The 25,242-nt window shown below is 36.0% G+C and overlaps 1 protein-coding gene and 1 pseudogene across 21 annotated transcripts in view; one reads left to right on the top strand and one right to left on the bottom strand.

Annotated features, from left to right (window-relative positions):
* The first annotated feature begins 2,708 nt into the window (after positions 1-2,708).
* MBNL1 (muscleblind like splicing regulator 1) overlaps positions 2,709-25,242 on the top strand; it is a 220,110-nt gene continuing 197,576 nt past the window's right edge. For 13 of the 20 annotated variants that reach the window (XR_004182249.1, XM_031663667.1, XM_031663668.1 and 10 more), the window contains exon 1: positions 24,584-25,239. The gene's annotated coding sequence lies outside the window, so the exon portion shown is untranslated. Of the gene's footprint in view, positions 3,071-24,583; positions 25,240-25,242 lie in introns of those variants that run through there. The other 7 variants (XM_031663662.1, XM_031663673.1, XM_031663651.1 and 4 more) reach the window with 7 other exon arrangements.
* On the bottom strand, positions 21,709-25,084 carry LOC103882264 (annotated as a pseudogene). The gene has a single exon (XR_644024.4). The product of XR_644024.4 is annotated as an uncharacterized LOC103882264 (transcript).

Here is a 25,242-nt window from a genome sequence, read left to right as displayed (position 1 = left end):
AAGATCACTGGTGATTGTGGCAAGAGTCTTGGTAAATAGGAGGAAGCGGAAAGCCATGCAGAAGGAAGAAACATGAGAAAGATAGGTGGACTTAGTATGGTCGTTCCTCAAAAAGTAAATATAAAATTACTGTATGATTCAATTCCACTTCTGGGTGTATATAAAAAAATTGAAAGTAAAGATTCAAACAGATATTTGCACGCCCATGTTCATAGCAGCATTATTCTCAATAGCCAAAGATAGAAACAACTCAAGTGTCCATCGTCTGATAAATAGGAAACAAATGTGGTATATACATACAATAGAATATTACTCAGCTTTAAGGAGGAAGGAAATTCTGACACATGCTGCAACTTTGATGAACTTAAGTGAAATAAGCCAGACACAAATGAACAAATGTCATATGGTTGAATTCATATAAAGTACCTAGAGTAATGAAATTCATAGAGATAGAAAGTAGAATGGTGGTTGCCAGGTTGAGAGCAGGAAGGAACGTTCAGTTATTGTTTAATAGGTACAGAATTTCGGTCTAGAAGAATGAGAAAGGTCTGGAGAGAGATGGTGGTCATGGTTGCAAACAATGTGAATGGACTAATGCCTCTGAACTGTACATTTAAAAATGGTTCAAATGGTAAATTTTGTCAAATATATTCTACCATACACACATACAAAAAAGATACAAGGGCTCAAGTCAATGTGGGCAACTTTCTCAAAAAGTTCTGATGAAGGAAAAGAAAGTAAGAGGACATGTCAGTCAGAGGAGGAATTTTTAATGTGAAAGATACTTGAGCATATTTATCAGCCTGGAAGGGATCATTAGAGAAGAAGAGTAGAGATATACATCCGTTATTCAGGCAAAAGGTACACAAATATTGAGGATATACATTAAAATTACAGCAGACATTGAGGACTATGCTTCCAGAAGTATTACTGGGTCTTTGGGGACTGATAAGCCTAGTGTTTTATATAATGATACCCAAATACCATAATATTTAAAATTTGTCTAAACACATAGAATCTAAGCAATTTTAATCACATCGACAACTTTTCTGTAGGGATTTCCTTATAAGTAGTTCACAAAAGAATTCAAATAAATTTTTATATTAATGACATACTGGGGTTTTGTTTGTTTATTTGTTTGTGTTTTTTGTTGGGGTTTTTTTGTGTTTTTCTGGAGGGGGCAGCTTTCTTCACTTGGTTTGTTTAACTTCCTGCAAACTCATATTAAGTATGAGTTTAGGTGAAATGGAAAATATTTCAGTTTCTAATCATCTTCTAATTACTCTTTGTTTTGTTTGTTTTTGAGACGGAGTCTCACCCTGTCGCCCAGGCTGGAGTGCAGTGGCAGGATCCCGGCTCACAGCAAACTCTGCCTCTCAGGTTCAAGGGATTCTCCTGCCTCAGGCTCCTGAGTAGCTGGGATTACAGGGGCCCGCCAACGTGCCCGCCTAAGTTTTGCATTTTTTTGGTAGAGATGGGGTTTCACCATGTTGGTCAGGCTGATCTCAAACTCCTGACCTCAAGTGATCCACCCTCCTCGGCCTCCCAAAGTGCTGGGATTACAGGGGTGAGCCATTGTGCCCAGTCTAATTACTCTTAATGCCTCTTTGGACATAAGGTTAAGTAAAAAGCAAAGAGTGTGGTGCAGTGACAGCATGATAGCTTCTAAAGTCCAAAAAGTGGTTCTTGCAACACGCGGAGGTTTGCATAATTACTATGCTTCACTTGCAATCCATCTCCTTCTTCCCCAATGAGCGAGGGAGGTTGGGAGCCAACTGCCACACATAAAAAATGAAGCTACACATTGGCTTCTATTATCTGGCAACCTGAACCGATGATAAATATATTTGTATATATCCTTTTATTTGAAGTTGGCAGTAGTATTTGCTTTGATCAACTTTTTTATGTCTTTTTTCAACCATTGTCCCTACTGTCCTTTAAATATTCTCATTTACTACTCCAACCTGTAAGAAACTTAGCCAGCTAAATGTTCAGTTTTGCAGGATCTGCACCTCTGCACCTGTTTTTTACTCTTGTGGCTGAAGTAGTGAAAGATCATGTGTAAGTTCATGTGTAAGTAACAGTTTCAGTTTTGCAGTGCTTTATCTCTATGTAACAGGCAACTATTCATGAGAAAGGAAGTTTGAGACTTGTAGGTAAAAAACCACTACCCAAATTCCAGGAAAATGTCGTTTACTGGAGGTTTTTTGTTTTGTTTTGTTTTGTTTCTTCCTTTAATAAGATGCCTGTAGTCAGATTAGCATTTGGGTCATACTTCAAATACTTTAAATTAATTAGACTTATAAAAGCAAGTTTATTCCCATATATCAGCTGGACAGTTTTCTTCTGCATAGGGCAATATTTTCTGTGATCATTGAGCCACACAGGACATGTTTCCTTGTGTAAACGAGCACTACTTAATCAAGTATAGATTTCTTTTTTTTTTTTTTTTTGAAATGGAGTCTCGCTGTGTCTCCCAGCCTGGAGTGCAATGGCCATGATCTCAGCTCACTGCAACCTCCCCCTCCTGGGTTCAAGCGATTCTCCTGCCTCAGTCTCCTGAGTAGGTGGGATTCAGGCGCCCGCCACCATGCCAGGTTAACTTTTGTATTTTTAGTAGAGACAGAGTTTCACCATGTTGGCCAGGCTGGTCTTGAACTCCTGACCTCAGGTAATCCTCCCGCTTCAGCCTCCCAAAGTGCTGGGATTACAGGCATGAGCCACTGTGCCAGGCCAACTATAGGTTTCAATAGCTTAACTTTTCTAAACTTTGCTTACACATATAAACATGTGTATACTTTCATTATATATGTGTACAGGCACCAATTATAGCCTGTTGCTCTGATTTCAAGTATAAGCTTCATGAATAATTTTCCATGCCCCATAAAATGGATAAAGCATAATGACTGTTATTTCATAACTTCCTCTTTTGGTGGACTATCCTTTTGCAGAGGAAGAAAAAAAAATGTAACTAGAGAAGAGAGTTGAACAGAGAACCCAGATCTTTGACGTGCTGGTAGTTTGTCTCAACCCGTGAAACAGCTTAACAAGCAACTATAACAGCATTGAGGTAAGAACAGTTATTTGCTATTTTTCATGTTATTATTTGGATTGCTATTTATATAGCAACAATTTAAATGCTGGCCAGATTACAGTGTAGATTAGATAAACCTGATACCTCTTTCAAGTAAGTAACCGACATTTTAAATAAAAGGTTTAATAAATTGACAAAGCTTCAACTTCATATACAAGCTTTTAAAAACCTGGAAAAATTTAAAGTTTTCATTGATCTCCAAATTATTTTACCTGCAAAATAAAACATTATCATTCTTGTGTATGTGTAATTTTGCACACAATTTAGTGCTGAGGAAGCATTTGGATTATTAACAAATTTTATAACTTTTCTTCTTCCCCAGCTCTAGACTATTTCTAATACTCTCTCACAGATACACTTTTGTTCATTTTGCATATTATTAGTTGAGCACTTTCCAGAAAAAAAGCATTCTTACATTTGTTTTTACCCACTGTGAAAATATATTATATCATTTAAAATATGACATTTCAGTATTATTTTTATATCTCTTCATAATATTTGTTTAGAAAAATTAATTTGTAGTGTAGACAGCATGATTTAAAAATTTAAATGAAACATGCAAATCTAATTTTTAAAATTTATTGTTTTCTAAATAAGTTTAATTTGTATTTATAATGCTTAAAATATAGTAAGAATGAAAACAAAGATATTTGTATTGATAATTGGAAATCAAACTAAACTGAAACTGATCTTATTAGTGAAATTCTAAAATAATCTAGATCCTAGAAACTTTTATTCTCATTTGCACTAATCTAGAATAATACCTACACATATTAACTGTATTTAATACAATTGTATTCATACTATAGCAATTTTTAAATCTTCCTTTTAAAAGCTGTTGGTTTCTTTATACTTTGGTAAAAACATTAAAGAGCATTGAATACAGCTTTGAAAAGAAAAATCAGTTTAAGTGAACTACTCTGGCTATATACACAAATGGAAGTTTGAAGAGTTTGCCTCTGAGCATTTTCATAACTGAATCATTTTGAGAAGGTTTCATACATCACACATTTATCATGTGAGATTTGGTAAGTGTAAATATCCCAAGACGTATTTGAAACTGTCTTAATTTGGTTTGAAGAAAATTAGGCTAATCTCATGGCTTCCAAAAAAGAAAGTCCACATTATCCCATCAATTAATAGATTTAATTTTCAATAAATTTTGGTAAATGGTGCTGTTATACTGGTTCTAGTATGTTACCTAGTACCTGGTTGGTTTTTTGTTTGCTTGTTTGTTTTACGTATTTTCATGCACTATACCAATAGTTGCTGTCTTCTTATTGTAGGAGGAAGGAAAGCAGATTGTTAGTGTTACAAACTCAGATGTGAACTGTTGAATCAAATTTAACATATTAACTTGATGAAAATTTTAAAATTAAGTTGATGGTTATGAGAAATCCGCTACAATTGTATGTCTTCATCTTTACCACACACTAATTAAACACAACTGCTTGTCAGGTCTGGTAGATCAAGACTGTAGTCCCAGCTACTTTGGAGGCTGAGGCAAGAGAATGGCTTAAGTCAGAAGATCAAGGCTGCAGTGAGCTCTATTGCACTACTACACTCCAGCCTAAGTGACAGAGCCAGATTCTGTCTCTAAAAATATAAAAATAAAGAAAATTTAAAAATAAACACAACTACTTCCATCAGAAGTTCAAATGTCCACAATTTTAACTATGAGATATTTTGATATCATGAGCTATTTAGTGCTATATGTAGTATGGTTATATACTAAATAATGGCTAACAATCACAAGGAGACATAGCCCAAGGTAATTACAATATAAGTTGGTCATAAGTGTAATTCAGAACAGCAAATGAAGGCTAAAGCACCAGAGAAGATACTATCTTTCTGGCAAGACAGATTTGTTGTTGCTGTTGTTGTCAATAATTAATAAAGTCTGAATGAACATCCTAGTTCTAGATTACGGAAAATAAGTTTTTAAGTTGTTCTCTCTTTGAGAAAATTATCTTTACATAAGAAAAAAAGCGTGCTCATCTGAGTTTCCATGATAATATTAATAGTAAATTAATATTAATAAATATTAAATATTTAATATTATTGTTTATTCATCATAAATAAATATGATACATAATTTATTATTGCAAAATATAATTTTTACTTCTGAGCTGTAGATATATATTTTACCATGTTTTAGTAGATTATGTTTATGTGACATAATTATCTAATAAGTTTTCATTGAATCTAATAAAAGTTGAGGCTGGATGACTGCTGTATATAGTATTGTGAAATTTGGTCTCTGTCTTAATAAGACATAGTTTGATTGTGTGAAGTGAATGATCTTCTTGGGGATCTACTAAACTATTGGTTCCAGGGTTGATGCTGCTAATCTCACAGTTAAATGGATGTTCTCCTCCTCCTTCACAAGATGACCTTCCCAAAGTTGCTCATCTACAGAAATAGAAAAGAATGATCTGCTTATAGAGGGCTCTATCCCACTCCAACGAATAAGCATACATTATTTTTCAAATAATAATTACATTTAGGAATAACAGTGCTATTTGTTTTTGACATAAACTACTAAACTTCCAAAAGAACATTGAAACTTTTAGGCTTTGTTTAGTTGTTTTGTTTCCTCTTCTTTTGGCCATTTTCCCATTTGCAAGAATAAAGAGAAGAAAGCTTGTTGCCTAGAAGAAAGATAACAGTTTGGGTGCAAACGCAGACATGACCTGTTTTGAATTGAAAAACAAAAATCTTTGTATCTTAGATAATGTGGGCCTTTCAGCAATTTAAAAGCAAATTTGTGCCCTCCTGTGTTTGTTGACTTTCTATTTATTTTTAATAAATGTAAATTCCAAATGATTGCTACATTTGCATATTCACATATATTATAATTAAAATATGCTAAATAAATAAGAAATTATTATGATTGCAAAAATATTAACTATGTCAGTACATGAGCTCTGTGTGATAAAATATGTATCATTTTCATAAAGAAAATAATTTGTACAGATATAAAAATAAGGGTAAGCCATTTTATATTTCTGAATATTGCCATTTAAAAAATAAATGAAATGGAATCTAATTTACACATCTGCATTGTAGAAAATAAAACCACTGTTCGTTAATTTTTAATCTTTAAAATGTAACTTGTTATTTGAGAATTAGTATAGTTCTGTTATTTGTCTGACATCATTGATGCTTTTTATTATTTTTTATTAACTAAAGTTAGGCACTTAAATTTAATGTTTTTAAAATTCCTTCCAGTTTTATTTTTCATCTTTATATACATTTTCTAAATATAGGTTTTAACTTTTTATTTAATTTTTTAACTTTTAATATTATGGAGGAAAATACCAGATTTGCATATTTAAATCCAAATTTAAATAAAAATGTCATAGAATCATTCATTAATATTGGAATCTTGGAAAGCAGATGAAGAATGAAATTAGTCTATTGGTGTTGCTCCATAAACTAGTATAAAATTTCATACCTCATTATTATTCTACTTTGCAGATATTTCATTGTAAGCCTTTAGTTTTTTTTTAAATAGGTAGTGGTTATCACATTCTCAAACTTTTTTTCACCTTGGAAAAAAATAAATTGCAATATGATTTTGAGAAAAATCACCACAGTTGTGATTTTGAAAAAAAATTAAATTTTTTAAAAGTATACCTTAATGCAATTTATTTTCTCTTTGCACAAGAGAAAAATTTTAAGTAGGTTGCTTTTATTCTCGTTCTATGTAGGTGAATAGAGCTGAATTAGAGGAGCAGCAAAAACACTTTCTATGAAACTAGGCGGCCTTCTGAATAAAATACAATCATATATCTGATGGCAGTGAGTTTTCTTAAATGCTCACCAGAAATTCTTGTTACACTTCACCTACTTTAAAACATCTTATTTAGAAATAATTGGAAGCTGAAAAAAGTTGTAAAAATAAAGAAGTGTAATGAACCTCTTATATCCTTACCTAGATTTGCTTAAATATTTTATCCCATTTGCTTTATAACATGCTCTTGTTTTCTTCTTTATATTTTTCTATGGTCATAACTTTTTTCTGAACAACTTAAGAGGAAATCACACATAACAAGGTCTTTCAGTCTGTATTTTCCAAGAATAAAGATAATCTCTTATATAATGGTCACATTCAATTATCTACTTCATAAATTTACATAGCTACACTACTTTTATTTAATATTTGTCCATGTTCCAATTTTGCTGTTTTCAAATAATACATTTTTAAATACTTCCCCTCCAGTAAATCACCCAGTCTGGAGTCAATTATCACACTTAGTTGTCTTCTGTCTTTTTAAAGTGTATTGTTGCTAAATGTTAAGTAAAAATTGTTTATTTTTATAGTGTAAAGCATGTTTTAAGATATTTATACATGGTGGCTAAATGTATAATGGATCAATTGAAGTAATATATGCATTACTCAAATACTTTTTGTAGAGAAAACATTTAAAATCTAATCTCTTAGCAATATTTAAGAATAGAATACATTGTTATTAATTATAATCACTATGTTGTACAATAGATCTCTTGAATGTCTTGTCTCTTTAGTCCCTTTTGTCTGGAACATTTCCATATCATTTCTTTGTCTTTTATGAAAATGAAGATTTTAATGAATATGGTGTATTCACCAACTCTTTTTTTCATTTTAATAAAGTGCTCCTCATTGTTTATTTTTCTGACATTTCCTCATGATTAGATTATGGTTATGCACTTTCTGCTGGAATTCCTCACAGGTGATGTTTCCTCTCTTGCTATCATATGTAGAGGCACATGAGCCTCTTATGTCCCACATTGTTAATGTTCATTTTTGTTGCCTAGTCAAGGTGTTGTCTGATTTCTCTATTGCATAATGATGGCTCCTCATCAAAAATTTCCCCTCAGATTTAACATTCATTGATGTTCTTGTCAAATGCAATCTTTACTATAATGGTTGCAGTATGATGGCTTTACAACTGCAGCACTCCCTCCACATTTGCATTAGTCTTTCCCAATCTACTGTAAGCAAAAGAACTCCCATCTTCAACATCTATTTAATTATTAATTTATGTATCTATTTGTTACTGCTATGGATTCACGAATTTGTTTTTTCTATGACTCAACTATTTTGGTGCTTAAATTGTTTACATTTGACCAATGGAGCCCATCCATTCTATAACAAACCATCCTCCTTCCCTCCCTCCCTTCCTTCCTTCCTTTCCTCCCTCCTCGCTCCCTCCCTCCCTTTATTTCTTTCTTCCTCACTTCCTTCCCTCCGTTTGTGCCTCCCTCTCTCTTTCTGCTTCCCATTCAGGGTGATCAAGTACTCTTTTTACATACAATTAGGTTCATTATTCCCAATTTTAGGTTGTTTCCCTTTACATTTTTATTGATTTAATTTTATTTTTTGAGTCAATTAATTTACTTTAAATCTTTTTTTAAACTGTCGAGATTAAGTGCTGCTTGTCTTAGACATTTCTGCTAAACAAATCTGATGCACCTTAACTCAAATGTTACTGATACGGTTCAAAAATACCTGCTTGAGTTTGGGATTGAGCTTTTATCTTTGTATTTCAAATCTCTTCAATCTACATTTAGTCTGAAGTCAAATTATCCTCCTTTGCATTCCAAAAAGTGACAATTTCAGAAAAGAAAGTAGATAGCTATAGTCGCACTGGTAGTTCACTTATCTTATGGGTTTATTATTCCAGAGCTTTTAAAAGTTAAATGGGCATGTTATCATTACACTTACAGAACAAATAATTATGTAAACAAAGACAAGAGCAATCATAAATGTAGTATAGTTTATGAGCTAAAAAATTTTTCATTATTTTATATGTGATTCTAGAATATTCCTGCCCCCAATACTTCCCTATATTCTACTCCGGCATTCATAACTGAAAATAAACCCTAAAATTCATAATAGGAAGAGAAATTTGTGGTTAGTGTCAAAAGATTCATTTTCAAGTTCCATTTTATCACTTACTGACTGTGGAACTTGAATAAGTTACATCTCCTATATTTCTAGACATCTAAATAACCCTAACTAAAAAACAAATTCACACCTCCTCAACTTTCTACCAATTTCTGGGTTCATCCCCCACACAGATTATTAAATCTATACACTCAGATGTTAAGAGGCATCTCAAATTCAACATGCTCCAAATAAAACCTCTCATTTCCTTCCCCTCTTTCCGCTCCATCATCAATCTTCTTTGTTTACTAAATAGCACCACCTTACTCCCTTACCCCCATTATCCAGGCCAAAAGTATCTTTAATTTCATTCTTTCTTTTCCTCACCTACACTCCATCTATCAGCATGCCTGTCTGTTCTGTTCCCAAAAGATATTCCAATGCTGACTAGAATCACCTGTTTCACATCTTGAGCAAAGTGTAAGACACTGTCATCTCTGTTCTAGATGTCTCTGTTTTTGTGGTGGCCTATTAAGAAACCTCTTTTTCTATTCTTGCATCCCTACCAATATGACCATTTAAAATATCCATCAAATCATGTGACTTCCTGCTCAAAATTCTTCAATCGCTTCTTATTTTAATTAGGATAAAATCCAGATTCCTCACTATAGCTTATATGTCTTTGTGTATTCTCTCATATCCTATCTTTCATCTCTTCATTCATGATATTCTGGCTCTAATCCTCATTTTCCCCCCAGAGTATTCTGAGCTCATTCCTGACACAGGGACTTTCTACATACCCTTCTCTTTTCTTGGCATGCCCACATACCTTATTGTGACAATCTCTTCTTTATTCAGGTCTCTTCTCAAACATATCTCCTAATAGACGCCTCCCATGGTCCACTACATATTTAATTGTAGTATTCCCCACTCCATCGCTCTGTCATTTTACCCCATTTTAATGTCACTGATAGCACATAAAATGTTACACAACATGTTAATTTTTATTTCTTTATCCAATTATTTATTATATGTTTCTTTCACTAGAATGCAAGTTCCCTGAGGGCAGAAACTTGGCCTTTGTTGTTCATGCTACTTTTACATTTTCTAGTAAAATAAATGGAGCATAGTAGGTCCTCAATAAATAAACAATGATTAAGTGAAAAGCCTCAACATTTCTGAGCCTTGTATATAAAATAAGCATAATAGAAATAACTATCTTCCAACGCTGTCTTGAGGAGGCCAGTATTCTAAACTGCCATGCAAATGTCAGGTGTAGTTTCTTTTGTCGGTTTTGAGTCAAACGAACTGAGACCCAAAAGTGGTCCTTGGAGACAACAAATAGACAGAGAAGTTCTCTTTTTTTCTGTGCTGGCAATTTTCCACTGAGCTCAAAAGAGACAAGTTCATAATGACTGCCACTAATTTTTTAGAATCCTGGGGTGCAAGACCTCTGCATTTCTTGCCCCATTGCCTCTGCCCTTGTCCTGCCTTGCCGTTGCCCCCAAGAAAACATGCACCCACTCTTCCTTGACAGTTAGGGTTCATTGTTTTCCTCAACCACATGGAAGAGTAATCTCCTTCCAGAATCCTTTCCTGATTAGCCATTTGCCTATGCTGGCCTCACATCTATGTGTATTTTCAATATTGTTTTGTAATTATTTCCTTGTTCTATTTTTGATCTTGAAATGGATTATAAAACTGCTCTAGGAAAATTCTTTTTCTTGTATATCCAAAATATCAAGCTTAGTTATATGTATTAACATATAACTATTAGTTATAACATATAACTAATTATATGTTAATACATATAACTAAGTTTTTGAGATCATAAGGCCCTAAATAATAAAACCAATGATAATGATGATAATTGCAATGTTAGTAATAATAATAGCTCTGCTATTTCATGTTAAACTTTTTTTGCATCATCATATGTCAGGTGCATCACATGAGTAATGCAATTAATGCCCTCATGAGTCCTATGCAATAAGTACTATTATTTCCACTTTACAGATTTAAGGAAAAATATAGAAGTTCAGAGAGGTAGGTAGCTTAATAAAGGCCATGCAGTTGATCTACCTTTAAACTGAATCTGCATCATATTTATATATGACCTATAGCACTTATTTTTTGAGAAGCAAAGTAGGTAAATCTGTGGTTTGGTTACAGTTAAGAATTTATGGATTATTATGATGCAGCCCTAAGCCAGAAATCTTACAATTTGGTTGAGTAAATATTAAAAGAAATATTTTTTTTTAAGACACAGCATAAAAAATAGAAGGTGCCACATGAAAGATCAAAATAATTTAGAACTGTACTTCCAGGTGCAGTGATGGTTACAAGGCTCCCTAGAGGTGGCAGGTTTAAAGTTGAACTGTTAAAATTGTTTCATTAGGTGGAGAAAAGTTGTGATAATAAATTTTCAGAAGAGTTCAGAAAAATTTCAAAGAAATAAAAAATTCTAATATTACATTAATTTAATATTGAGCCTTAACTTAATATTGAGCCTTTAAAAAAATATATTCAGCCTTTTTAATATTGAGCATTATCTCCTACAGTGCTACCATAGGAGATATTTGGTGGCTCTGACTTTATGGTTCTTCTCAGGAAGTGCGTTATGTGATGAGAGGATTTTAACTCTTGCGAGAAGCTCTGGTTTCATTTTAAACTGAGTTTATTCATGAAGTCATATATCAAGCACTATACTTTGGGCACTATTTTAGGTGCTGGGGAAATAGTGATGGACAAGATCAAGTTTCTACCCTCAAGGAGCCTTCAGTCTAGTGGGGAAAGCATTGAGCAAACTAGTAAAGAAATAAATTTTAAAAGGACTTTTAGATAATGATAGTGACCAGAAGAAAATCCAGCAGAGTAAAAGGATAGAGAGAAGATAGGAAAAACATCTTTATGTAGATGGTCTCCTGAGATGGTCTATTTGAAAAGGTAATATTTAAGCTAAGACCTGAACAACGAGAGGATTGAGAGTCCCATGCAGAGGACTCCGGGAAGAGTAGTTCAGGAAGCGTGACTGACCGGCGTAAGGGCCAGAATGAGCTTGGCGCATCTGAGAAGTAGAAAAGAGTCTGGGTCTCGAAGGATGGTGGGAGATGAAGCTCAGGAGCTGGAGTTGAGAAAGGGCCAAGTCACATAGACTGCAGACCAAGCGATGGACTTGCACATATGAGCAAACATTTGCAAGGACATGCACATGTGTTAATTGGGGATGGGAATGCAATGAATGAACCATTATCTCTGGCTAACACAGGCTTGGAAAAACTGTTGTTTGAAGAGAAACAGGAATTACTACATAGGTAAAAGTTTCATAGGAGATAAATTATTACATTTAGGTGAATTTCAGATAAGCCAAGTTTACCTTGATGAAAGTGAAAGGAGCTCAAGTATTATTTAAATTTGTAAAGATAATGTTTTCAGCAAAAATTGTCATGGAATAGTTGACTCTACGGTCATTTGAAGATATGTACACTGATTTCTGATAATGGCGTCATCATGCAACTTAGTTTCTGCATGGATATGAAGTGGAAAAGACTACAGAAATAACTACATTTCAGCCTCCAGAGACAGCAGATGTTCCCTTGTTTATTGTTCCCAAATCCCAGTACCAATAGCTACTGGGCCCCTGGCAACATCAACCTGCCCCCCTTAAAAGTAGACGTAAATTACTCTGCCATTTTCCATAGTAATTATATATTGCCTATGATTTATTTTTATTATCCTAAGAGATGTAAATGACCCATATCACTACATTTTACATGTTAGTTGGACACTGCTTGCTTTAAGGGGTAGGAGGTTGGGGCTGTGATTTGGAGAAAAAATATAGAATAGCTTACTGAAAAGACTTTTTACATTGAGTAAACGGAATCAATATTTATTTGTTAGGGATGATGAGAAAAAATGGCCTTCCCTCATACTTAAGAAGTTAATAACAATAATTATAGATTCTTCTATTTCTGGTTTGGGTTAAAAGCTGCCCATAAAAAACATTACCTGGCCTTGGACTGAGTGTGTACTAGAAGGATGACAATCATGTTGTCCCCAGGGCAGTCAGATGTGTTGCTATAGGAGCCAGAAGCTTACTTTTGAGTGCTACTGGCAACCTCCAAATAGAAAACCACTGTGCTACTGGTATTACAGGGTGTGGAGGATTATAGATGACTTATGTGCTATTTAAGCAATGCATTCTATCTTATGTGTATACATATGGGTATCATGACCACCATATTATCGGATTATTGCAGTGTGAGGTACTGTGCGGTTTTTAAGTGCGTGTGTGTGAGAGAATAAATGCATGAATATCTGCAATATGTATTAGAGAGCACTCCTGAAATATAAGCCACTTCCTGACCTGGGCAGATTAACCAAGAAGCAAACCTATTCAAGTATGAGAGCATTAGATTTTCTACACTAATAGTACACATTTGTTGACATGAACTGGATTCAGGAAGGGAATACAGAAAGAGCAGACGGACGTTTGGTTTGACTATTTAATTAACCTGGGGCGGATGATCACCCTTCAGAAAAGGATGCTGAGGATGCCTTCTCCAGAGCCAAGAGGCCTCTCCTTGTGCCTTTATTTGGCTTTCCTCCTCTCATTGGTGACCCATCATGTTAGGGAAAAAAAAAAAAATATCTTTCAAAAGTGTAAATGTTATTCTTTCTGTGGGTGATGTCATCATTTTAGTGGCCCAAGCATTTGTTACTAAAACAGTACTTAGCAACACATAATCATTATTTTCTCCTCTTAAAATTCTGAGTGTGTTTGTTCTGATGCAGTCAGGAGACACATTTTTCAGGGAGGTAGGAGTAAAAGCTTAAAAACATGAAGTAATGCCTGGAATAATCTCTTGACTTGTGTTCCTTAAATAAGCAAGAAGACAACTAAATTTTCCTTCCTGTGGCGACAGCTTTGGCGGAGTTAAAAAAAAAAAATTTTGAAATATAGTGCTAAAGGAAGTGGTTTTCATGCAACTGTGCATCATATACTCTTCGTTAATGTGGTAGATACCGTTTGCTTGACTTCATTTGACTTGTCTTTCTCATGTTTTTGCTTATAAAGTGGGTGAGAAAAGTTCCACCAAAGAAACCTGTGCACTGACCAATCAATAGTGATGTTTCTAAACTTCCTGTTAATCATTTCAGGAAACATCTTGGGCTCTTTTTTAATTACATCCTATGTAATATAAAAACTGTAAAGGTATTTTTGTATAGCTATACCATCTTGTAGAAAATAGCTATATGTTTCTTAAAATTTGTGATTTGATTTGAATCCTCATATTTCAAAGGCACTTGAAGCTTAACAAGAGCTTATTTTTAAAAACATATTCTGTATTTTAAAATTTGTGGTTACTCTTTTAAATAACAAAAATAGATGTAATTTATCAACGGCCTGACCAATGTTAGGATAATTCTCATGAAGTCATTCATTATCACAATTCCACAAGGTAGACATTTTAAGTTTGCAGGAACCTGAGACTTGGAAAAAAACTGTCCAAAATCTTATGCCTAATAACAGATTCTAAAGCCTGTCTTTATGTCTAATAGCCAAGGCCATGGGAAATTACACTTAATCTTTTCCTACCCTGATTCTTCTAAAAAGTGTGTGAGTCATGCACAGGCCATTGCACCAAGTTGGTTGGCAGGAGGAGGTGGGTATGCCCTATTGCCAAGAGCAGCCAACAACAAAGGCAGCAGGGCAAGGTTGCAGCAGAAGACCAAGGTTGCAACATCAGTAACTACTGCCAGTGGAAACTAGCCCATGTGTCATACTTGGTATGTTATATCTGTTACCAATAACCCCGAAGTAGATAGTGTTTTCCTTTTAGTCACCCAGTAATCTAGTCATAAACAAAATAGATTTACTTCATTGGCTGCTTCTTCCATCATGGTAAGGAAAATGCCCAAAGTTATGCCACATATCATCTAAGCATTCCTTCTTTCTAACAATTAATTTTGGCTGCCTTCCATGAATCTGATATTGGTGCCAAACATTCCCTATCCCACAAGTTCAAGAGTAATCAAGCAAAGTTGACACCTTCTAGTGCCCACATGGGCTTCTTGGTATTTAGGGACTTTGGCAAATTATTTACAGCTTCTTTCAGACGAGCCTTCCAGAGCTTTGTAAGAATAAACAAACTTCAAAGGTCTCCGCAGGGGAAAAACTGTCCTGGCTAAGTCTATAATTTAGGCTATCTTTAGAGAGTACAACTCCATAAAGAGAGAGGTCCAAGAAACCAGCTTCTTTTATACAATTAACTTTTTCTTTACTTAATTGTAAAGACTAAATGACAAGTAGGAAAGTGCTTTTGCAGGAACGTGGGAGTCTTAAAGCTGTAGAAGGAAGATACACTGTGCATGGGAGTAAGTATGTGGGTGGGAGTTATAGATTACTGCTCTTTTGCTAGTCTAGAATAACTATGCATAAACATCTTTAGAGTAGTAACTTGAACAGAATCGTTAAACCTCTATTAAAGGCACTTGATACATCATTTAAAATAAGCACAGGTTACCTTATATCCAGAAACAGAAAAAATCATTTTACATCTAGCAAAAAAAGATTTTAAAAGAGCCTTTGATTTTTGACAAAACAGATGATAATAAAATTAAATTTTCATTTTATTTTCAAAATATTAATTCAAAAGCTATGCTTTTGAATATACATGCTATACTTCTTGAAATTATCAAAGATAAGCTGGCTACCTTTGTAGATATCATATCCTTAAAAGATTAAGCCCAAGAAGTGAATGATAGTAACACCAAAGACAGTAACAGCAAGAGCATATACTAATGATCAGTCACAGATATGTTCCAATCTTGCCTTTAGGGACTATGTGATGGACACCTTGCCACTTAACACAAATAGTCACTATTTCATGCAACTACTAATAGAATTCTGTCCTTATAAATGAAGAGGATTTCAGACAATGTGCACATATAGTACAAGTACTGTGAAGACTTTCAACTATAATGTGAGACATTTGAATTCAATAAAAAAGGGAGAGAGCATTAAAATAATTATAATTGTTTATCTGTTGAGTTTAGATTCAGCAGTTACACACTCTCATTTTTCTCCTTCACTAAATTTTGCACATTTATATTATTTACTTAGTTGATCATAATTATTTACCATTTCATATTCATTGTCCTTGCTAGACTGTATACTTCAAGAGACTTCAGGTCTAGTTTTGCTTACCATGTAGTCTCAGACTCTAGGAAAGACTAGAATTATGCCAGGTGGTCAGTGAGTATTCATAGACCAGATAGGAAAGTTGATAGCAATAAGGTTTAGAATGAAAATGCAGCAGTAACTGGTGAGCTGGTGACCTAGGGCCAGAAAAGTTTGAAAAAGGAAAAGAATGCTCCACATTGTCTAAAAACACATTCATTACTGGGAGGGCTCGATGGAATCAGGCCCTGTCAGCAGTTACTCATTGCTAAGCCCGTTGCAGAAACATAGGCATTCAAATCCATCCAGGTGGGGCCAGGAGGGTCATTTGGACTGATGGCACATTCACAAAGGCCATAAACTAAGATGTCTAACATTATCTTCAAATGAGTTTCAAATGAGGTATGTTCTGTTAATTTGTTTATGTTTATAATTTAACTATGTTAATTTATTGAACGAATTTATAAAATATATTAAATATACAGAGTAGCTTTTGTTGAATACACATAATTATACATATGAGTATGTAACTGGTGAAGATACGTATATCTTCAAAAGGAAGTGGCCAAGAACACACTTAATCTCCCAGAGGCTCTGATGTCACTCTCAAGGGGGTACTTATAATCACAATTTCTTAGCAAGAGACAGGGTATAGAATTTTAAACAAACAGCAACCTAAGCATTTCAGAATATGTAGGATTCTCCTTTGTGTGATCTTAACTGTTTGTCTTATCTGTTTGTAATCCTATGGACCACTAATGCTTACCTGGTATGAAGTGAAGCATATTTTGGTTGCCGAAGAAGCACGACTTCCAACCATGTGCATGACAAAATGTACCACCTTGCACCACCAGTTTAGCTATCCACAGCTTGTCCTAACTCCCTCATTTCTAGATGCATATGGGCACCAGCCTACCCAAATCTAATTCTATTTGAGACCAAGTTTCCTGCAGATAATTGTTTCTATTGAGCCAAATAAACTTTACCTGCCAAAGGAAAAAATGGAACAGGTCAATGGATTGCTACCTATTCTGGGTAATTTCCATTTCCTAAGCTCTAGCTTCTTGCAGAGTTTAGGCAAGAAGCTGGCAACCTTGGCTGCGCTTTGGAATCATCTAAGGGGCTTAAAAAAGATACAGACACTTGGATGCCACTTCCAGAAATTTTGATTTAATTTGTCTGGGTTGCAGCCCGCCTATCCAAAATGTAGTCAGAGTTAAGAACCACCGCCCTAGTTTCAGTCTCCTTATTATGAGCATGGGGTCATAATTACCTCACATACCTCTTGTGATAAGTTCAAGGAGATAATGTGTGACCTTAGAGTCCCTAACACTTCCATTCCTCCTTTACTTCATGAAAGACAAATGAAAAGGAAGGATGAGGGGTTGGCAAGTCTGGGAAGGTGAGGAGGGGGGATACTTTTGCAGAGTTCTTCCAATGAGCAGTTCATTAGGGTTAACAAGCTATCCTTTGTTAAAGCAAACGCTCTTGAAGGATTAAGCCTCATTCTCGCCTTAGTGTGAATGACTTTAATCAGATAATCTCCCATCACCTAGTTGAGGATTTGTTACTGAAAGCCTAGGGAAGGCAAGGAGAGAGAGTTGCAAGGCCAGTTTGGGATTCACTGAGGCAAGCCAATGAAGCCTCAGCCTCTAGGAAATAAGCTTTCCATAATGACAGCATGAAAAATCTGAACAACAAACTTTCTCCTCATGTTGCTAGGACAATATTTGTTAAAAGTGTTTTCCTGATCAAGTCTCTTATCTGTCTAATAGGCTTTCATGACTTTTTCTGACTTTCTTTCTGCCACGAAGCTCTTAACAAGTGTCGGGTAATTTTACCATTTGCCAGCTGCTTGGGAGTCCGTGAGGAGCACGGCCTTGCCCAGTCCTATCCTCCTTGCCATCTGCTTGGCACATGGTAAGCATGCAGTGTTTGTGGAATTTAACTGAATGGTTTCATTTGCTACAGTCTTTTCCAACTGTGTTTTTTCCCCCACGTCTGTCCCCAACCGCTAGACTATGAACACCTTGCAGAAGACTTAATAACTGCTTCATCCCTAGTGCCAAGCACAGCCCTTGGCACATAGTCAGCCCTCAATGACTATGTGCTAAATGTATTAAGGAGCAATAGCCAGTGCACTGATGCCTAAGTTAAGATATTAAAATTAATTTGTGACTGTGCTGCTCAGTTCCCGTTCTTTTGGACAAGGCAAAGAGGAAAGAAGAGACAAAGAAACAGATATGTGAAACTCCCACCATTTATTAATGGGACAAATGTTGTTCTTATTCAAAGGTCTCTTTAGAACATCTTTTGAGACAGGATTTGAAGGTAATTTCAAGAAACTCAGATAGGCAAGAAGGAATAAGAGGAGCTAACAAAATATCCACGGAGAGAACTCACACAATGGAATGAAGAGAGAGAGATGTGGAATATCATAGAAACCAAAAGAAAGGAACCTCAAGAATACAATGAATAAGTAGATAGAGATACAGCCAACATTTAGGAACATCAACCCTGCTATTGGCATTGTCAAAGATTGGTTTGCCTTTAGAAATAAATAAGACAATGGCCATATTTTTTCATATTTGTTTTCTATATGGAACAGTGTTACTATGTAGAAATGTTTGGGTTACAGTACATAAAAGAGTTACACCACAATATTTATATTAAAAGCCCTATTAGATACTATTTTTAAAAGATTGCAAGGGAATTCTGGGCTAAATGACAACACAGAATTTTATGAAATGGTAGAAAGTGTTTTACAATATTACGTGTAGTTACATATTATAAGCATAAATAGATAATATGTCAATTTTGATCTTCTGGCTGTATTACATATTTATTTTTATATCTGTTTAATTTATTGAAAGACCACAATTGCATATTTCCTTGTCTCTAATGACAGTCCATAGTAGAAGGTATACATACATCCCAGGTAGAGTGTTTATAAATATATTACACTATTAGACAGATGAATTCCAGAGCTTAGGGTACTGGCTGTGAAACACTGTGGGGCAGGAGGCTTGTCCTTGTGTTAGCTGCAAGGCTTTGGTCAAGGGCCAACTTTCCAGCTTCCATTACCTCATGAAAAATTAAGATTACATATAAATGACATGGGGGGTGTCCTTTGTTTTATAAGCTTGTCTTAAAAGATTCAATTTAGAAAATAAATTGCATATATAGTACAATATTAACTATGCTTTTAAAAATGCATTGGAAAAGCCTAGAAGGAAATAAACTGTAATACGAACAGTTTCCTATCTCTGGGAACTGGAAACACCACTGATACAAAAATATTCTACCTTCATTAATTTTGAATTTTCTATATTGTGTTGACACCAAGTAATAAATAAGTCACACACAGACAGGCATACCATATCTCCCTTCCCTCAAGGTACATTATCTTGAGGATCATGAGTCTTACAGCTTCTCTTCAACTCTGAGATGTAAGGTTCTAACGTTTGTTGTACCCCATTGCTGAGGGTCTTCAACCAAATCACATTCTGCTGCTGGGTCCCCAGCCATTTGCTGCTCGCTGCCCTCCTAGACAGAGCCCACTTTTGGTTTGCTCTCATTCCCAGCAGTGGTGCATGTCATGCATTCTGTTCTGAGATTAGACTATCAGCCTTTACACAGCAGTCAAGAGTTATTCAGTTATCTTTGTGAAAACCAAATTTAGATAACGTTCCATCACCCCACCCCGACCCTTGCCTCTAACATAATCAAACATGTCAATGGTTCCCAGTGAGGAAAAGTAGCTTTGCATTTTGAGTGTGATGAATTTGATTGAGATTCATTTTTTCCCTCTTTCTTAACTGTAAGCTCCTTGAGGTTAGGTCGTTTTTGTTCACCATTGGCTCTCTAGCCCTATGGTGAACTCAGGCCTTAGGGCTCTTGCCATGCAGTCCCACTGCTTTGAATGCTCTTTCCCCAGTTATTCCTCACTTCGCCGAGAACCTTGCCTGCATATGACCAGCTCAGTCCTCCATCCTGTTTCACACAACCTCCTCTCCCAAATCCCCCTAACCTGCTTTATTTTATTTCATAGCGCTTATCTCCATCTGAAATTACCTCATTATTTATCTTTTATTTTTTATTTTTGACTTATTTTTTGTTGCTTCTCTCCCCCTAGTAGAATGCAACCCCTTTGAGGGAAGTGATTTATCTGTGTTGTTCATTTCTGGAACCACAGTACCTAGAATAGGAGTTAGCCATGGCTGATGCTCAATAAATGTTTGTGAAATGAATAGAGTCATTGTGTGAAAGGTGTTTTCTCTATGGAAAGAAGAAAGGAGGGATGAAAAAATAGAAAGAATAAAACAAGGAAAAAAGGAAAGAAAGGAAGAAACAGAGGAAGGAAGAACTATACTCTTGGAAGTCTAATGTAGCACCTCCTCACATTAAACTGGGGGAACTGTTAGGCCTATTTTAGAGCTGCTTCTTGGCCTCATTGTCTTTAAGTAAAAAAAAGACAATGAAAATGAATGGTCTGAGAGAGTCAGAAGACACTGATGTCAGTTCTGCTCTGCCATGGTGCCAAGTTCCTTATATAATGCACTCCTCTGGTTTAACAAGGGAACAAGGCCAGATGCTCTCTAACATTCCATTCAATGCTAAAATTCTATAATTTTGAACTTTTAATTTCAAAATGTATTTGCTTACTGTCTCTCTATTGCCAAATCCCAAAATAATGATATTGAATATATAGATTCAACTTTTAGGTAAAATAACTTGAGAAATGCATAATATTTAACTGTTTTAAATTTTACAAACATTTAGTAGCAAAGATACTGATTTTATATATTTTCACATTCATGTGCCATATATATGTTATACATATATTGTATATTATGTATACATATATGTATATTATATGTATATGTATAACATGTATGTATAATATTGTATATATATCAAATATATACATAGTATCTATTAGAATACATATTTTTATTTTTAAATAGTGAGCACAAAGAAATTGTGTTGTGTACAAAATATATAAAGGTCTTTGAAGATAAACTAAATTCATGTAATTCTTTTTCTCAAGTATATTTATTCAAATATCTGAAAAAGTTTGAATTCTACAAAAGGTCTCACCTCTCTCCTCAACCCTGTTGTGAAGTTTAATGTGATACATTTAATGCATCTACTTAAACTTGATTCTCCATACAAGAATGTTTGCAACTTTTGATTGCCTTTTAGAGTCATCTTCTCTTGACTATCTATATTTAAATATTGATTAGGAAGCACAGGACATGAGACTAGGTTCTGGTTTTGACATCATCTTTCAATCAATTATTTTTATCCTGGTATAATAAAAATATCATTTTAAAAGAGTATACCTCCTTGAGATATTTTTATTTAGGTGATTTGTGTGGGTAAGTGTGTGTGTGTGTGTGTGTGTGTGTGTCAGGAAAGACAAGTTATATTGCAGAGGCAGTGACAGCTTACTGAGCTATGAATGCGGTTTGCAGAAGAAGTAAGTCACAATTCACACAGGCACTCACACACTTACATAGTTACCTTAAATATCCCCATTGGACTGAAAAAGATAAATGCTGCCATTATCTTTATCTTTATTATTGGTAAACAAGGAGCTGATATTATCTATAAAAACCATATCCCTTAACTGTATTTCTCTTGAGATTCATTGGTATAATTAAAACTTGAATGGACTGAAATATTTCAGGAACCTGTAGTGAACACTCTTTCCTTTATCTGAAAATGTAGTTTATTTCACCTGAAATTGTTTTCTATAATTTCTCTCTCCACCCAGAAATGACCTTCTTTTTATACTCACGGATATACTCACTTATGAACCTGTGGACTATACACTTCACAGAAATAGGAGTAACTATAATGTTCTCCTGGCACTGAGGGAATATCAATGGCATTCTAAATGAGGAACTATTAACTTTTTATTACTATAATGATTTTTTAGTACTTTCCATAGTTTGAAATGTGGTTAGGATGTTACTGGCAGTTGAAAGCTGACACCATGATTTAATAGTTTTAACATATGATCTGGTGTCTGTTACAGTGCTTTAATATTTTAAATATTATCATTCATGTTATGTTATCAATGATAGTAAATTAGGCCAAATCAGTGGTGATGTAGCTTTATATCACAATTTATTTGCACTCATTTTGAGTTATAGATTGACCATTGCTTTATGAGTTTTCTTAGCCATGTTTTCCTCTGTATCTAATGTAAAATAACATGTTTTTCTCTTCTTTTTTATTTACCAGGATGGTTATTCTACTGTTTCTAACATTAAAGGATCATCCTTGTATTTCTTTGTATTCTGTCATGGAGCAAAAAACATGTCTCATCTCAGTTTCAATTTCTCTTTTGCTCCCAGAAGTTCCCCCCTCCTCCAGTGTTGAAGTAGAAACATAATTTCCCCTTTTGCACCATAAACAGGTTCAAAAGTCCTTTGTTTCACCATGTTGCTCCAAACAGCAAATTTTCTAACCCACATGATAAAAGAACACCACAGTTCTAACTTGGAATTCTACAAGGGTTTGAGAACAATTGAAAATAAATTTCTACCACCAGGATTAGTCCTTAGTGGTTTGCAGGCATTCTAAGCAGAGGGGCATGGAAGCCAGCTAGGACACCAACCTGCTAGCAGATGCAAAGGTTGCTCTACTAAGAAGTTAGGCCTTTAATATCATAGACAATGGGAGGCAAAATGAAGAAATTAAAAGGCAAGTAGTAAGCAATTCAGTAGGCTAAGCCAGGGATTTGAGAGTCTCCCAAGGCTCCTCCCTTCCTCATTCCCTGCATGAGTCATTTTTCCAGTCTGTCCACACCCATTCACCCCTCCATCCCACACTCTCATTCACCCTCCAAGCTGCCTTCACAGGAACTTTCTGCAATACAAGTCTAGACTCCATCTCTGGCCCTTGCTGCCTAAACTTTTCTAGCTCATTAGTTTTGACAGTAAAGTTGAGACTTGTTAGATTAACACAGACCTACTTTTAGCGTCATCTCCTGCCACTTTCCTGTACTACCCTCCCCTCGCTTCTCATAGAAAGGCTGAGAAGGCTGGCAGGCCCCTTGTGTATACCCTACTCTTTTCATTTTCTTTGAGACAGGGTCTTTTAATGTCACCCAGGCTGGTCTCAAACTCCTGGCCTCAAGCAATCCACCCTCCATGGCCTCCCAAAGTGCTGGGATTACAGGTGTGAGCCACGCCATCCAGCCTGTCCTGCTCTTTTCTTTTCTCCACCTGGACTCTACTCCCTTTTGATCCTGCCAACTTCTACACATCTTTCAAGGCACCAGTTAAATGTAAATCCTCCAGGAACCCTTCCTTCACCATCCTCAGAGCCCTCGTGGGATTGCTTCTAACATCATAGCACTTATCCCTTATGCAGAATTAATTGGTTTGTCTCTCACCTAGTAGAGGTGTTATCCTTGAGTGTAGGGACTGTCTTATCCATTCTTGCATCACTGGCATAGTAGGCATTAAATGTAGTTGCTGAATGCTTAGTAAGAGGAATGGAAGTCTTCATAGCTTGGGGTAGTTACTAATGGGCACATAGAAAGTTCCCATTCCTGTTCTCTGAGAAAGTGTCAGTGTTCTTTTAGTTTGCTAAAACTGTGTGGGTACTTGAGTCCTTTTAAACGATTAACGCTGGGAAGAGGCACCATTTAATTAATTATTTGTTCTGGAAGGGCTCAGTGTACAATTTTAACTCAGTGCTTTGTGGATCTAGCTAAAGGTCAAGAACTCAAGTCGGCTGTTAGTGCCTCTGGAAGGTATTTCTGCACTTTAGCACCTTTCTGATGTTTTTCCTTCACCGCGAGCTGGCCTCACTTTCTTCAACACAACCTAACCTGCAGGAAGAATGTTGTACCATATCCAGCATTTTTGTCCCAAATTGTGTCCCAAACATGGGACAAACGTTTTTCATTAGAATCTTCGTTGCACAAGTTATCCGAATTCCTTACATTCAAAGGAAATCCTGCCCCCAATCTCCAAAACTTCATCGCATCACAGACGTTCAGCATTCTTTCCATTCAAAGCGAAGCCAAGTTACATCTTACAGCACCCAGTGAATTATGATGTGGGGCTGTGGTTTATTTGCTCTAGCGACAATATGGCTTACTTGCAGTGGAATATCGCGGTATTTCAGAAAGTAATGTATTATTTTTAAAGAGGGAGCTTTGCTTTCTCTAAATCACATGGTGTAAAGTTGGAAATAGAGTGGCTTGTAAATTACAAATATTATTTACAAAGTAGAAGGAAAGCTGACATATGAGTGTTTGTGCTTGTGTGACAGTTTCACTAAGGATTTCCAAAACTGGACAGGCTGTACAGTGGCAATCTTGAAGATGTTTTTCCCGCCTGTTAGCCCTCCAGGTTCAAAAACTGTTTGGTGCATTTTAAGGCGGCAGTCTCATCAGATCGCAGGATTCTAGTCTAATCGGCTTCTAACCTTCAATCCAACCTTGCCGGCTTCCTTGTAAAGCCCGGTGCAAGGGCCTCTTTCAAAATGAACCCACTGGTGTGTCGAGCTAGTCGGTAGAAGTAAGTAGCTGGAGGGCGTCCGGTCTGCACGCCCGCCGCGAGGTTACAATGTTGAACGCATGAGATGGAAGATACCAACGGGAGGCCGAGGGGATCCACGGCGCCCGCGCGGGCTCCAGCTTCCTCCTGCTCTCGGCGCCGCGGGGCAAGCACCCATCACCCGCCCTTGCGGACTCTGTCCGGTTGACAGGCGACCTTGGGGCCCGGGGAAGCGCGGGAGGACGCCAGCCGAAAGTTGAAGAGCGTTCTCCTCGCCGCCGCGTGCATTAGGAGCTCCACGAGTCCGCCCTGGGCTTCCTGGTGGGGCTGGGCGGGCGGGGGAGGGGCCGCGCAGCAGCAGCGGAAGCCAGACCTCCGCGATAAGAGGCTGCACAGAGACATGCAACAGTCTTTTCACTGCAGCTGAGTGAGTTGTAGCGCCCACAATGCTCCCGTGACAAGGAGCTGACAAGTTCCATTTTCCGTCGCGGGCATCTTGGAATCATGACTCCCACAATGCCTTGGGCATTCGGTCGACAGTCGGGCCGCCTCTGAAAAAAAAATGTGAGAGGTA

Source organism: Papio anubis, chromosome 2 (assembly GCF_008728515.1).
Source record: "Papio anubis isolate 15944 chromosome 2, Panubis1.0, whole genome shotgun sequence".
NCBI classification, from domain to species: domain Eukaryota; kingdom Metazoa; phylum Chordata; class Mammalia; order Primates; family Cercopithecidae; genus Papio; species Papio anubis.
The sequence above is the reverse complement of the archived record's forward strand: the minus strand, read 5'-3'. Positions and strand labels throughout refer to the sequence as shown.